The sequence below is a fragment of the Ammospiza nelsoni genome, chromosome 8 (genome assembly GCF_027579445.1).
Source record: "Ammospiza nelsoni isolate bAmmNel1 chromosome 8, bAmmNel1.pri, whole genome shotgun sequence".
In the NCBI taxonomy this organism is placed as follows: Eukaryota; Metazoa; Chordata; class Aves; order Passeriformes; family Passerellidae; genus Ammospiza; species Ammospiza nelsoni.
The window spans coordinates 39,580,222-39,592,963 of record NC_080640.1 but is presented as its reverse complement, the minus strand read 5'-3'; the positions used below and the strand labels follow the sequence as shown (position 1 = coordinate 39,592,963).

Genomic DNA, 12,742 nt, shown 5'->3' with positions numbered 1-12,742 from the left:
TTCCTGGTGGCATATTGCTTGAGGCGTTTGGGAATCTCAAACGAGCTCAACTCGGCTGAGGTGGCAGCTTGGATCCGGGAGCCATCCTGCGCAATGGAGAATTTCAGCAGGCAGCCGGCCACGAAGGGCCCCTGGGCTCTGAACAGAAATGCTGCCCTTGACACAGGTAAGTGTAACTCACCAGCTCAGGCTCGTGATGGAAGATTGCTGGGGCCATTTGGGACCCTCAAACCAGCCAGACACTGCGGTGGTGGCAGCTTGGGTCGGGGAGGCATCCTGCGCAATGCAGAATTTGAGCAGGCGGCTGGCCAGTAAGGGCCCCTGGGCCCTGGACACCAATGCTGCCCATTACACAGGGAAGTGTAACTCAGCAGCTGAGGTTCCTGATGACAGATGGCAGGAGACACGTGGCGAGGCAAAAGCAGCTGGAGTTGGAACTGGTGCCAGCTTGGGTCTGGGAGGCACATTTGGCAATGCAGAAATATCAACAGGCAGCCAGTCAGTCCAGGCGAGGCCTCCTGAACACCAATGCCAGCCCTTTCCCAGAAGAAGAAAGCTCAGCAGCCAGGTTCCTGATGGGAGATTGCTGGAGCCATTTGGGACCCTCAAACCAGCCTGACTTTGCACTGGTGGCAGCTTGGGTCCGCGAGGCATCCTGCGCAATGGAGAACTCCAGCAGGCAGACAGCCGGCTGCTCGGGCCACAGGCCCCTGAACATTAGGGCTGACCTTTTCCCCAGGTAAGCAAAACTCAGCAGCCCAAGTTCTTGGTGGCATATTGCTTGAGGCGCTTGGGACTCTCAAACGAGCTCGACTCGGCTGAGGTGGCAGCTTGGGTCTGGGAGGCATCCTGCAGAATTTCACCAGACAGCCTGCCACGAAGGGCCCCTATGTCCTGAACACCAATGCTGCCCTTTCCCAGAAGAAGAAAACTCAGCAGCCCAGGTTCCTGATGGGAGATTGCTGGACGCATTTGGGGACCCTCAAACCAGCCTGACTCTGCGGTGCTGGCAGCTTGGGTCTGGGAGGCATCCTGCGCAATGCAGAATTTCAGCAGGCAGACGGCCGCCCCCTCTTTGCCAGAGGCTCCTGAACATTAGTGCTGACGCTTTCCCCAGGTAAGCACAAGACTCAGTCCCCCAGATTCCTTGTTGCAGATTGCTTGAGTCGGCTGAGGTGGCAGCTTGGGTCTGGGAGGCATCCTCTAACCCAGTAAGAACCAAAAAAAACCTCAACCCTTTCTTTTAAAAAATATTTAAATATATATATCCTTATGTTTTCATATTTACATTCACATTAATATTCATTATAAACGTATATTGCTTACTTATACATTTATCTTTATCAATGTCAATTTATAAATAAATTTTTATTCTACATTACATCCACTCCAAGCACTTACTTATCTATTTTATACATATTTTTATATATTGATTATATATTCCCCTGTCAAGATTTTTACTTCTGTAACACTTAGATTTTATTTTAATTAACATCTGCCTCTACTTAAATAAAAGCCAAAAACATTCCTTTCCTTTGAAATATATTTACATATTTTTATATTTATATTCCTATTTATAATTTATAGTGCCGTATAATGTTATTTATATTCTATATTACAAATCTGCATTTTACTTACTTATGTTTATATTTAAATTTATATTCATAGTTTAGCAATTTCTCTTTATATAATTATTATATATTTCTACCTTAAGATTCACATTTTTATAAGACTTATGGTATTTAAAATAAAACTTCTGCCTCTATAAAAACCGAGGACACCCCTTGATTTAAACAATAGTTAAAATTCTATTCACACCTACCTTTAAAATTTTTATTTATTATATTTATAGATATATATTAGAGAGAATACCTTTTACTATAATAATAGATGTATTATTTTTATATTACATATTTCTTTTACTTGTATTTATTAATATTAAATATTTATAGATATCGGTATATAAATTATATATTTGTATATCTGGATTTCTACTTTTATATTGTTTCTATTTATATTATTTATTAAAAAAAAACAGCCTATAACCTAAAAAAAACCGAAAAAACCTCCAATTTATTTTAACCTATTTTATATTTACATTCTATGTTTATATATCTTTCTTAATATATATAAATTATACTCCACTCTATAATGTTACAATTATATACCATATATTATACTTTTATGTATGTATCTATTATCTATATTTATGTCTACCACTCTAATTTCATATTTATTTTTCAATTTCTATTTATTTCTATTTTCAAGTACATGTTAGACCATATAAGTTCATTAACCCGAAACATCAGAACCACAACAATACTGTACCTTTGTCAGCACCTGTACGCAGCCTGCGCTCATCCCATTGCAGCACATCAAAACAAAACCTATTTCTATTACTAACGGAACAAACATCCCACAACATTGAACCCTAATAAAAACTCCAATAAACCTAACTGTAAATAAATTTTACATCCCACTATAAGCAGCCCAAAGCCTCCACACATTCTCCTCATAAACTTCCTCCTAAACCAATATCTCAAACACCCAAAAAACTCAAATATACCTTGAAAATGACACAACTACTAATAAAAACAAACACCCATTAAAAATTAAATCAAACCAACTCACTACACTCAAAAGTGTACAACTGACCCAAAACAGTACTAACAAAAAAAAGCTCTACGTTTATGCACAAATAATAACCGATAATCTGGAAAAGTTATTTGAAAAAATTTTACAAATTAAGTAAAAGCATGAAAATAAAAAAAATCTAAACTATTAAAATATTAAAAAATATCACTAACTAAATTTAAAAAATATTGCCTATAAAAACCCACCATATAAATGCCCCTCTCCCCAACAATACAACTAAAAACACCTAACGAACCAGAAAGAAATCAGAACTTAGGAACACTAAAACCATAGCGTTCAAGAAGTCACACCACATCCCTTATCATACACCAACTACAAACAACAGAAAACAATACAGTGAATTCTTAAAAACCACCTTAAAACCACTACATTGAAAAACATTTCAAAAATTAAAAACTGCATCTAACAAAAGCCATCTAATAAATTCACACCCAAAATTCCAGCAGCCCAGCTGGCCCTACCAAAGCTGTATGTTGATACATACATTAAACAAAATCAAAATGCCACTCATACCTATCAGAAGTCTATGAAAGAAACCTCTTGAAATTAATCCTAGCTCAAATACAAACCAAGCCATCCAGAAAGTCAGCTTCACTCAAAAAACAACTTACACAGAGTTAATAATACCAAGAAATACAACAACACACCATATGTCACCAATGAATATAATAGTGAAGGAAAAAAAATACTCCAGGTTTTTTTTCTTTTTTTTATTTAAAGTAACTTCTTTTATTAGCTAGAACAAAAGCTTTTGCCAAGACTGTAACAACAACTTCTTTTTCTTCTTCTCCTTCTGAAATATCCCTTCTCACTCCCAAATTCCTCACAACTTCTGAGTTTAAATCCAAGCAAAAAGCAAAATTCGTGCACTCGTGCGTTCGATGCTCCTGCCAGATTCTCTGTTTCCCTCCACATCTCCTTACACTTTCAGTCTTCTCGCTGTCCTGCCGTGATGAGTTTGTCGGAAGAATTGGTAAAGAGAGGATTTCCCTGCCTCCCTCCCCAGAGCTGGTTCCCTCAGCCATTTCACTCAATCCCAAGCCGGCAATGATGCACGCTTACCTGAAGCAGGGGAATAAATCTCTAAATGTCACTAAATACATAAAATGTACATAAATAAAAATACATAAATGTCACTACATACATAACAGCGCATCCCCATTGTTCCAACACACAGCAGCCCCTGCGGCCAAGGTCAGAACTCTCTGCCCCCCGAGGACACGGCAACCAGCAGGGCCCTTTGTCCCACTCTCCAGCACGGACCTACGAAGCCAGAGAGGAGTTTACAGAGACCGGGAGGCGGCGGGACGGGGCGGGCGCCCGGCCCGACCTTCCAAAGCTGGCGGCAGCGAAGGCGGGGAGCGCCACGGCCCCGCTCCGCCGCCTGCCCGCCGCCCCGGGGCCGCCCCGCCGGGCTTGTCCGGCCCGCGGTCGCTCCCAGCGCCTGGAGCGGGGCGAGCGCGGGCTCGGGGGCTGCCGCCCTGTTCCGACGCCGCTCGCCCGCCCCCGCCCGCTGCCCCGGCCCGCGGAGCGCTGCGACCGCACCTCCGCCGCCCGCCGAAACCGGCCCCGCCCGGCCGCCCCCGCCCCCGCCCCCGCCCCCGCCCCCGCCCCCGCCCCCGCCCCCGCCCCCGCCCCCGCCCCCGCCCCCGCCCCCGCCCCCGCCCCCGCCCCCGCCCCCGCCCCCGCCCCCGCCCCCGCCCCCGCCCCCGCCCCCGCCCCCGCCCCCGCCCCCGCCCCCGCCCCCGCCCCCGCCGTTCTCCTCGGCCATCGCATCCCTTTGCATGACCGAATGTTCTTCACCCGCCCCCGCCATTTACAGACCCCGGCCCGACCGCCGCTGGCTCCCGCCCCTCGCCCTTCCCTCGCTCGGCAGCCGCGTCCTTGCCCCGCTCCCGGCACTCAACGGCGAGGGGCAGGGCGCTGGCTCGGGGGGGTGCGATCCCGCTCTGTGGCCACAGGGGGAGGAGATTTATCGGGGTGTGCGATTTCCCCGCCCATTTCGCCGCCATCTTGAGAAGGTCAAAGAAAGTCCGCGACATTTGCGACGCGCCCTTCCCAAGACGGCGGCCGAGGAGGACCTTCGGAAGAAATAGGGGTTAACGCAGATGCCTCTCAGCAACCCGCCTAAATACACCCGCCCACGGCGGCGCTGACCACATAGTCCGTGTCTTATACACTTAAAATGCCACATAAAAATCTATCGGGGACGCCATGGCGTCGGTGTTTCATGCAGGCAGCCGATTAGACCGAGGCGGGCCCTCGACTTCCCCGCCCTCCTCTCTGCCATGTTGAGAAGGTCAAGGAAAAGTCCGCGACATCCGCGACTCGCCCCTCCCAACATGGCGGCCTCGAGGCTGCCGGTAGCGACAGAGCTGCAGAACCGCGCTCTGCCCACAAGGCGGCAGCACTGCCGCCCGCCCCAGCCCGGGGCCGCAGCAAGGTGGCAAAAAAGAACACGGCCGACCCCTACCAAAACCTGCTCTGAAATAAATGCCAAAAACCTGCCTCTTACCCCACCAGAACCAAACAAGCCCCCTTGATTTAAAGTCATGTTGAAATAAATTTTTCAATTCTATTTTTCGTATTTATATTCACATGCATATCTATAGTGGACATTGATGTGGAATGTAATTTATATAATATATTCTGTCTATTTCTATTACTTATATTTACTTATATTTTGTGCTTTTATAAATATCTTTCCACATTGATTGTAGATTTCTATGTTTAAATTACTTTTATTTTAAATAATGAAAGCATGATAGAAATGTCCCATCCTAACTAAATAAATACAAAACAGCTCTATTCTTTGAAACTGTATTGAAATATTTTTATATTTATAGCTAGCATTACTACATTCACATTTATATTTATAGTTTATATTTAAGTATTATATTACTCATTATGTATAATATGTATCCTATTCAAATACTAGAGATAAATTATTTTTTAAATTACGTACCATATCTACTGCTACAACTTTTTCTTATATTTTTAATTTTTATATTAACCTTTAGCTATTTATGATCTATTTCTATTCTTAGATTTCTACCTTTATATTATTTGTATTTATAATTTTTATACTAAAACACCTGCTTTTGCCACATTAAAAAAAAACCTCCCCTTTATTTTAAACTACTTAGAAAAACCTAGAGTACATCAATGTGGTGTAACATATAACAAACGATAGATATGATAGATGTAAAATTGATATAAATATTGTAGTGTATTCTAGGAAATAAACATAAATCAATACGATCCATAATACAAGTAATACTGTATATATATTCTATTTATGTCATTTCATATTTTAAACAATTTAACAATTCTTTATATATCTGCATATACTTGAAAAACATTTCTATATTTATACTTTGGTTGCAATTTTTTTCTGGGTGGTTTCAGAGTCTTTCCTTGCCCTTCTTGGAATTTTTTTCTGGGTTATTTCTTGTCCATCTTGGGGTTTTTTTCCGAGTTTTTTCTTGCCAATCTGGGATTATTTTCTGGGGTTTTTTTCTCATTTCTCTCTTGCCCATCCTGGGCTTTTTCTGGGTTTTTTTCTTGTCCATCATGGGGTTTTTTTCTGGTTTTTTCCTGCTCATCTTCATCTGTTTCTCTGGGTTTTAAGCCAACATAGGTACATACCATGTCAGTTCATGCAATACAACCCGGCTGGGGATTTTTTAGTCTAAATTTAACAAGGAGTCGCAAAACCTGGAAAGCAAAAGTCACACACACAAGGTTAAATCCAGTCAGCATGCACTCACACACGCAGAGACGAGCAGACACAGACAGACACAGCCACGTGCTCTCACACACGCTCACACAATCTTGCCACTTACACGCTCACTGCGGCCCTTACTCGAGATGCTGAAGAACGTGCTGTGACACATCTTGTGGCTACCGCTCCTTGAGGTAAAAAGGCAGATCCTGGGGAAATCAGCAGCCTCGGGGACCTGCGGGACGACAGGAAGTGTCAACGAGTGCCTATCTGACAGCTAGGACTTGTCCCCACTCTGGACTGATAAATTTTCTACCCAAAATCCAATAACAGACAGATGTATAGGTACATACAACATAAGCCACCATAGGCAGATACAATACAAGCCAGGACTTGCAAAAATTCTCTGGAACATGAATTCTTGAGCCCTATTCCCTTTCAGAAGAAGGAACCTACACAACTACTGCAGTCATCTGAGGAGGTGCATCTGAAAAAAAAGTTAGGGCAACAGTCAAACTGTTGCATGATAACTGAAGAGCTCCAGATATCCTGTGTCCATCTACAAATCCCATCTAGAGTCCAACTACACCCCACATTACACATTCCAAATCCCCGGGCCCTCTCCTATTGCACCAGGCTATGCGGCAGGGCAGAGCAGCCCCATCCCAAATGTGTGCTGACACCCGTGACACAGGACAGGATGTGACAAACAATGGGCACAACACACAGACACAAATCTCTTGGCAAGGAAAATGGCTGCAAGGACTGAGAGAATGCAAAAGGAGATGACCGAGCTGAGACCGATGGTGAGCTGATGAGGCTCAGAGAACACTGAAGGAAGAAGATGATAACTGAATGATTAATTCCAAGAACAGCAAAGATGGATGCCTAGGAATCCTACTGTCAGAATGCTGTACCTAACCTCACATTCTTACAAGTCCTAATTTCCCACAATGGATCCAGGTGGGGCATAGTTGTCCCTACAGCTCAGAACAAGACCTGACAAGGCACCTGACTGGATGCTTCCAAAGAGAGCACTTTTGACTGGGGATCTCGGACAGGTATCAGAATCGCATCTATGGCCTGGGTGCCAGGCCAGAGAATGCACAGATCACGGATGCTACCAATGATGCCAAGGTTTCTGACAGGCCCCCCTAAGGTAAAAGACATGGGATACACAAACAACACATAATGCACAACAGACAAGTGACACCAGACACACCGGGACTGCTCTGCCCTGCGCGCCTCAGCACTGGGATCAAAAGTGAGACTTGGCTTTCATGGGGCCTAAGGGGCCACCTCATGAACACCCCCCACCTCCAAAGCTGAATCAAAAACCCCTCCCAGTAATTCCTGAAACAGCACCATGCCTTCATCCCCTCTGTGGGTCACAGCCCTCTACTTATCTCTAAGACATCTGGGGATGTAGGTCTCTGGTGCAACGAAAGGCTACCTCGTCACCTGGGAAGGCCTGCTGGCACCGGGGCAGGGGTCCTTCAGACAGCTGTATTAAAGAAAACCAAACATCAGTGCCTGACCTTGGCACCGCATCGGCCAAAACCCCACCACTCTGCTACTCACCGCGCTCCTAAGAAGGCCCAGCACCTCCTAACTCTGACCCTCTGCCACACGTGGAATGCATCTGCACCTGAAAGAAAGTTAGAACATATGTCAAACACCACCAGGGTAACTCAAAAGCTGCAAACACCTTATGTCAATCTAGGAATAGCATCTAGAGCCCAAGTACAGCCCACATTACAAATTCCCACTCCCTATGGTTTCTCCTACTGCAGCAGGCCATGCGGCAGGGCAGAACAGCTCCGGCACAAACGTGTGCACACACCCGTGACACAGAACGTGGCAAACAGGGGGACATGAAACACGACACATCATGCTTGTGGTGAGAGCCTCGAGGGGAAAAGGCAAAAGGGACCCCAAAGACACACTAGGGAACACAGTACACTGGACAACACGACACAGACCAGAGCTGTTCTGCACTGCCCGCCTGAAAGCTGCCATCAAAAGTAGAGCCTCTCCCTTTAGCTCTCCTAAGAGGCACTTGCAGAAGATTGCTTTTCCCACTGCCAATTTTTACATCTGGCGCAAGAACTCCCAACCTGATACTCTCCCATCTCCAGGCTGTGGCCCCCGACTTATCTTTTGGATGATCGGTGATGGGAATCCACGCTGCACCTGAAATGAGTCTGCCTTGGAGAGCTCTGTGATGGCCTGTGAGCCTCTCGGTCAGCTGCAATAAAGAAAACCAAAACCAAAGTGTGAGTCCAGAGTTTGTGGGCCAAATCCCTGCATGTCAGCTACTTGCCCTCTCCTGAGTGTGCCTGGCTCCTTCAGGCTCCAGCTTCATCCTGACTCCAAGGCTGTGGCCTTCATTAGGAGTGGCACCTGGCTTAGAGAAAGGCAAAGTTAAATGGCATTGCTGTGAGTGCAGTGCATGACCTTGTGTGCTCTAAGACATGGCAATGCCTCTGCTAGGCTTCTGAACAGCCTTGGGTGGGGGGGGCCCTCAAATAAACAGATAAACACCCTTTCTCACCCTGCTGCCTGCAAACCCCCTCCCAAGAACTCCTAACTGGATACCTGATCACCCTCCCTCTCCCAGTCACAATCCTCAACTCACCTGAAGCCTCAATCTCAAACATCATCCTTGACACTGGGCGGATCCCTCTTGTGACATGATGAATCTGCTGAAAAATTGGTGTGCTTGAGAGCTGAGCAATAACAACCACTACTCTCCGCTGCTCACCTTGGCTGCTGGTATCCAGATTTACTTCCTAAAAAGAACGACAAAAAACAGAGCTGTAACACAGTCACCACATACACTTCTGCTGCAGAGACAAATGGGGCCTCACCTGCTCAGGGGAATAACCTCACACAGCATGGGGCCCTCTGGCACAGATTTAATCCATCTCAATCTGAAAAAAAAAATTAGGACAAGAGTCACACTGTTGCAGGATAACTGATGAGCTCCAGATATCCTGTGTCCATCTACAAATCCCATCTAGAGTCCAACTACACCCCACATTACAAATTCCAAGTCCTGGGACTTCTCCTATTGCACCAGCCTGTGCAGCAGGGCAGAGCAGCTGTGGCACAAATGTGTGCTGAGAGCTGTGACACAGGACAGACAACAGGGACACAACAGGAACAGAAATCTCTTAGCAAGGAAAATGGCTGCAAGGACTGAGAGAATGCAAAACGAGATGACCGACCTGAGACCGATGGTGAGCTGATGAGGCTCAGAGAACCCTGAAGGAAGAAGATCATAACTGAATGATTAATTCCAAGGACAGCAAAGACGGATGCCTAGGAATCCTACGGTCAGAATGCTGCACCTAACCTCATATTATTGCAAGTCCTAATCCACCACAATGGATCCAGGTGGTGCACAGCTGTCCATACAGCTCAGAACAAGACCTGACAAGACGTCTGACTGGATGCTTCCAAAGAGAGAAGAGAGTCTGATGCCTGTCTGAGCTCCCGAGTCAAAAGTTCTGTGGCTTGGGTGCCAGAACAGGGAATGCAGAGATCACGGAGGCTAACAATGATGCCAGGGGTACTGACAGGGCCCTCAAAGGCCTAAGCTAAAAGACAGGAGATACACAAACAACACACAATGCACAACAGAGAAGTGACACGATACATACCAGGACTGCTCTGCCCTGCACACCTCAGCACTGGGATCAAAAGTGAGACTTGGCTTTCATGGGGCCTAACGAGCCATTTAATGAACACCCCCCCTCCAAACTGGACTCAAAAACCCCTCCCAGTAATTCCTGAAACAGCACCATGCCTTCATCCCCTCTGTGGGTCACAGCCCTCTACTTATCTCTCAGACATCTGGGGATGCTGGTCCCTGTCAGGTGCAAACAAAGGCCACCTCATCACCTGGGAAGGTCCTGCTGGCACCGGGCTGGTGTCTCTCAGACAGCTGTATTAAAGAGAACCAAACATCAGGGCCTGATCTTGTCACTGCATCGGCCAAAACCCCACCACTCAGCAACTCACAGTGCTCCTAAGAAGGCCCGGCACCTCCTAACCCTGACCCCCTGCCACACATGGAATGCATCTGCACCTGAAAGAAAGTTAGAACATATGTCAAACACCACCAGGGTAACTCAAAAGCTGCAAACACCTTATGTCAATCTAGGAACAGCATCTAGAGCCCAAGTACAGCCCACATTACAAATTTCAACTCCCCAGGTTTCTCCTATTGCAGCAGGCCATGCGGCAGGGCAGAACAGCTCCGGCACAAACGTGTGCACGCACCCGTGACACAGAACGTGACAAACAGAGGGACATGAAACACGACACATCATGCTTGTGGGGAGGGCCTCGAGAGGAGAAGGCAAAAGGGACCCCAAAGACACACTAGGGAACACAGAACACTGGACAACACGACACAGACCGGAGCTGTTCTGCACTGCCCGCCTGAAAGCTGCCATCAAAAGTAGAGCCTCTCCCTTTAGCTCTCCTAACAGACCCTTGCAGAAGATTGCTTTTCCCTCTGCTCATTTTTGAATCTGCCCCAAGAACTCCCAACCTACTACTCCGTCATCTCCCGGCTGTGGCCCCCGACTTATCTTTTGGATGATCGGTGAGGGGAATCCACGTTGCACCTGAAATGAGTCTGCCTTGGAGGGCTCTGTGACGGCCTGTGAGCCTCTCGGTCAGCTGCAATAAAGAAAACCAAAACCAAAGTGTGAGTCCACAGATTGCGGGCCAAATCCCACCAAGGCAGCTACTTGCCCTTTCCTGAGTGTGCCTGGCTCCTTCAGGCTCCAGCTTCATCCTGATTCCAAGGCTGTGGCCTTCATTAGGGGTGGCACCTGGCTTAGAGAAAGGCAAAGTTAAATGGCATTCCTCTGAGTGCAGTGGATCACCTTGTATGCTGTAAGCCATGGGAATGCCTCTGCTAGGCTTCTGAACAGCCTTGTGGGGAGGGGGGGGCCCAAATAAACAAATAAAGACCCTTTCTCACCCTGCTGCCTGCAAACCCCCTCCCAAGAACTCCTAACTGGATACCTGATCACCCTCCCTCTCCCAGTCACAATCCTCAACTCACCTGAAGCCTCAGTCTCAAACATCATCCTTGACACTGGGCAGATCCCTCTTGCGACACGGTGAATCTGCTGAGAAATTGTTGTGCTTTAGAGCTGAGCAATAACAACCACTTCTCTCCACTGCTCACCTTGGCTGCTGGTATCCAGATTTACTTCCTAAAAAGAAAGACAAAGAACAGTGCTGCAACACAGTCACCATACACACTTCTGCTGCAGAGACAAATGGGGCCTCACCTGCTCAGGGGAATAACCTCACACGGCATGGGGCCCTCTGGCACAGATTTAATCCATCTCAATCTGAAAAAAAAAATTAGGACAAGAGTCACACTGTTGCAGGATAACTGATGAGCTCCAGATATCCTGTGTCCATCTACAAATCCCACCTAGAGTCCAACTACACCCCACATTACAAATTCCAAGTCCTGGGACTTCTCCTATCGCACCAGGCTATGCGGCAGGGCAGAGCAGCCCCGTCCCAAATGTGTGCTGACACCCGTGACACAGGACAGACAGGACAGGACAGGAGAGACAACGGGGACACAACAGGAACAGAAAACTCTAGGCAAGGAAAATGGCTGCAAGGACTGAGAGAATGCAAAAGGAGATGACTGAGCTGAGACCGATGGTGAGCTGATGAGGCTCAGAGAACCCTGGAGGAAGAAGATGATAACTGAATGATTAATTCCAAGAACAGCAAAGATGGATTCCTAGGAATCCTACTGTCAGAATGCTGCACCTAACCTCATATTATTGCAAGTCCTAATCCCCCACAATGGATCCAGGTGGGGCATAGCTGTCCGTACAGCTAGGAAGAAGACCTGACAAGAAATCTGACTGGATGCTTCCAAAGAGAGAACTTTTGACTGGGGATCTCAGACAGGTATCAGAATCGCATCTATGGCCTGGGTGCCAGGCCAGAGAATGCAGAGATCACGGATGCTACCAATGATGCCAAGGTTTCTGACAGGCCCCCCTAAGGTAAAAGACATGGGATAAACAAACAACACATAATGCACAACACACAAGTGACACGAGACACACCAGGACTGCTCTGCCCTGCACACCTCAGCACTGGGATCAAAAGTGAGACTTGGCTTTCATGGGGCCTAACGAGCCATTTAATGAACACCCCCCCCTCCAAACTGGACTCAAAAACCCCTCCAAGTAATTCCCAAACAAGCACCATGCCTTCATCCCCTCTGTGGGTCACAGCCCTCTACTTATCTCTCAGACATCTGGGGATGCTGGTCCCTGTCAGGTGCAAACAAAGGCCACCTCATCA

At 46.9% G+C, this 12,742-nt stretch overlaps 1 long non-coding RNA gene across 1 annotated transcript; it reads right to left on the bottom strand.

The window, feature by feature from the left end:
- Nucleotides 1–3,350: 3,350 nt before the first annotated feature.
- On the bottom strand, nt 3,351–4,528 carry LOC132076429 (uncharacterized). The gene is made up of 3 exons (XR_009418910.1): nt 4,480–4,528; nt 3,800–3,918; nt 3,351–3,717 (listed from the first exon to the last, which is right to left on the bottom strand). It is a non-coding gene; the product is annotated as an uncharacterized LOC132076429 (long non-coding RNA).
- Nucleotides 4,529–12,742: the final 8,214 nt, after the last annotated feature.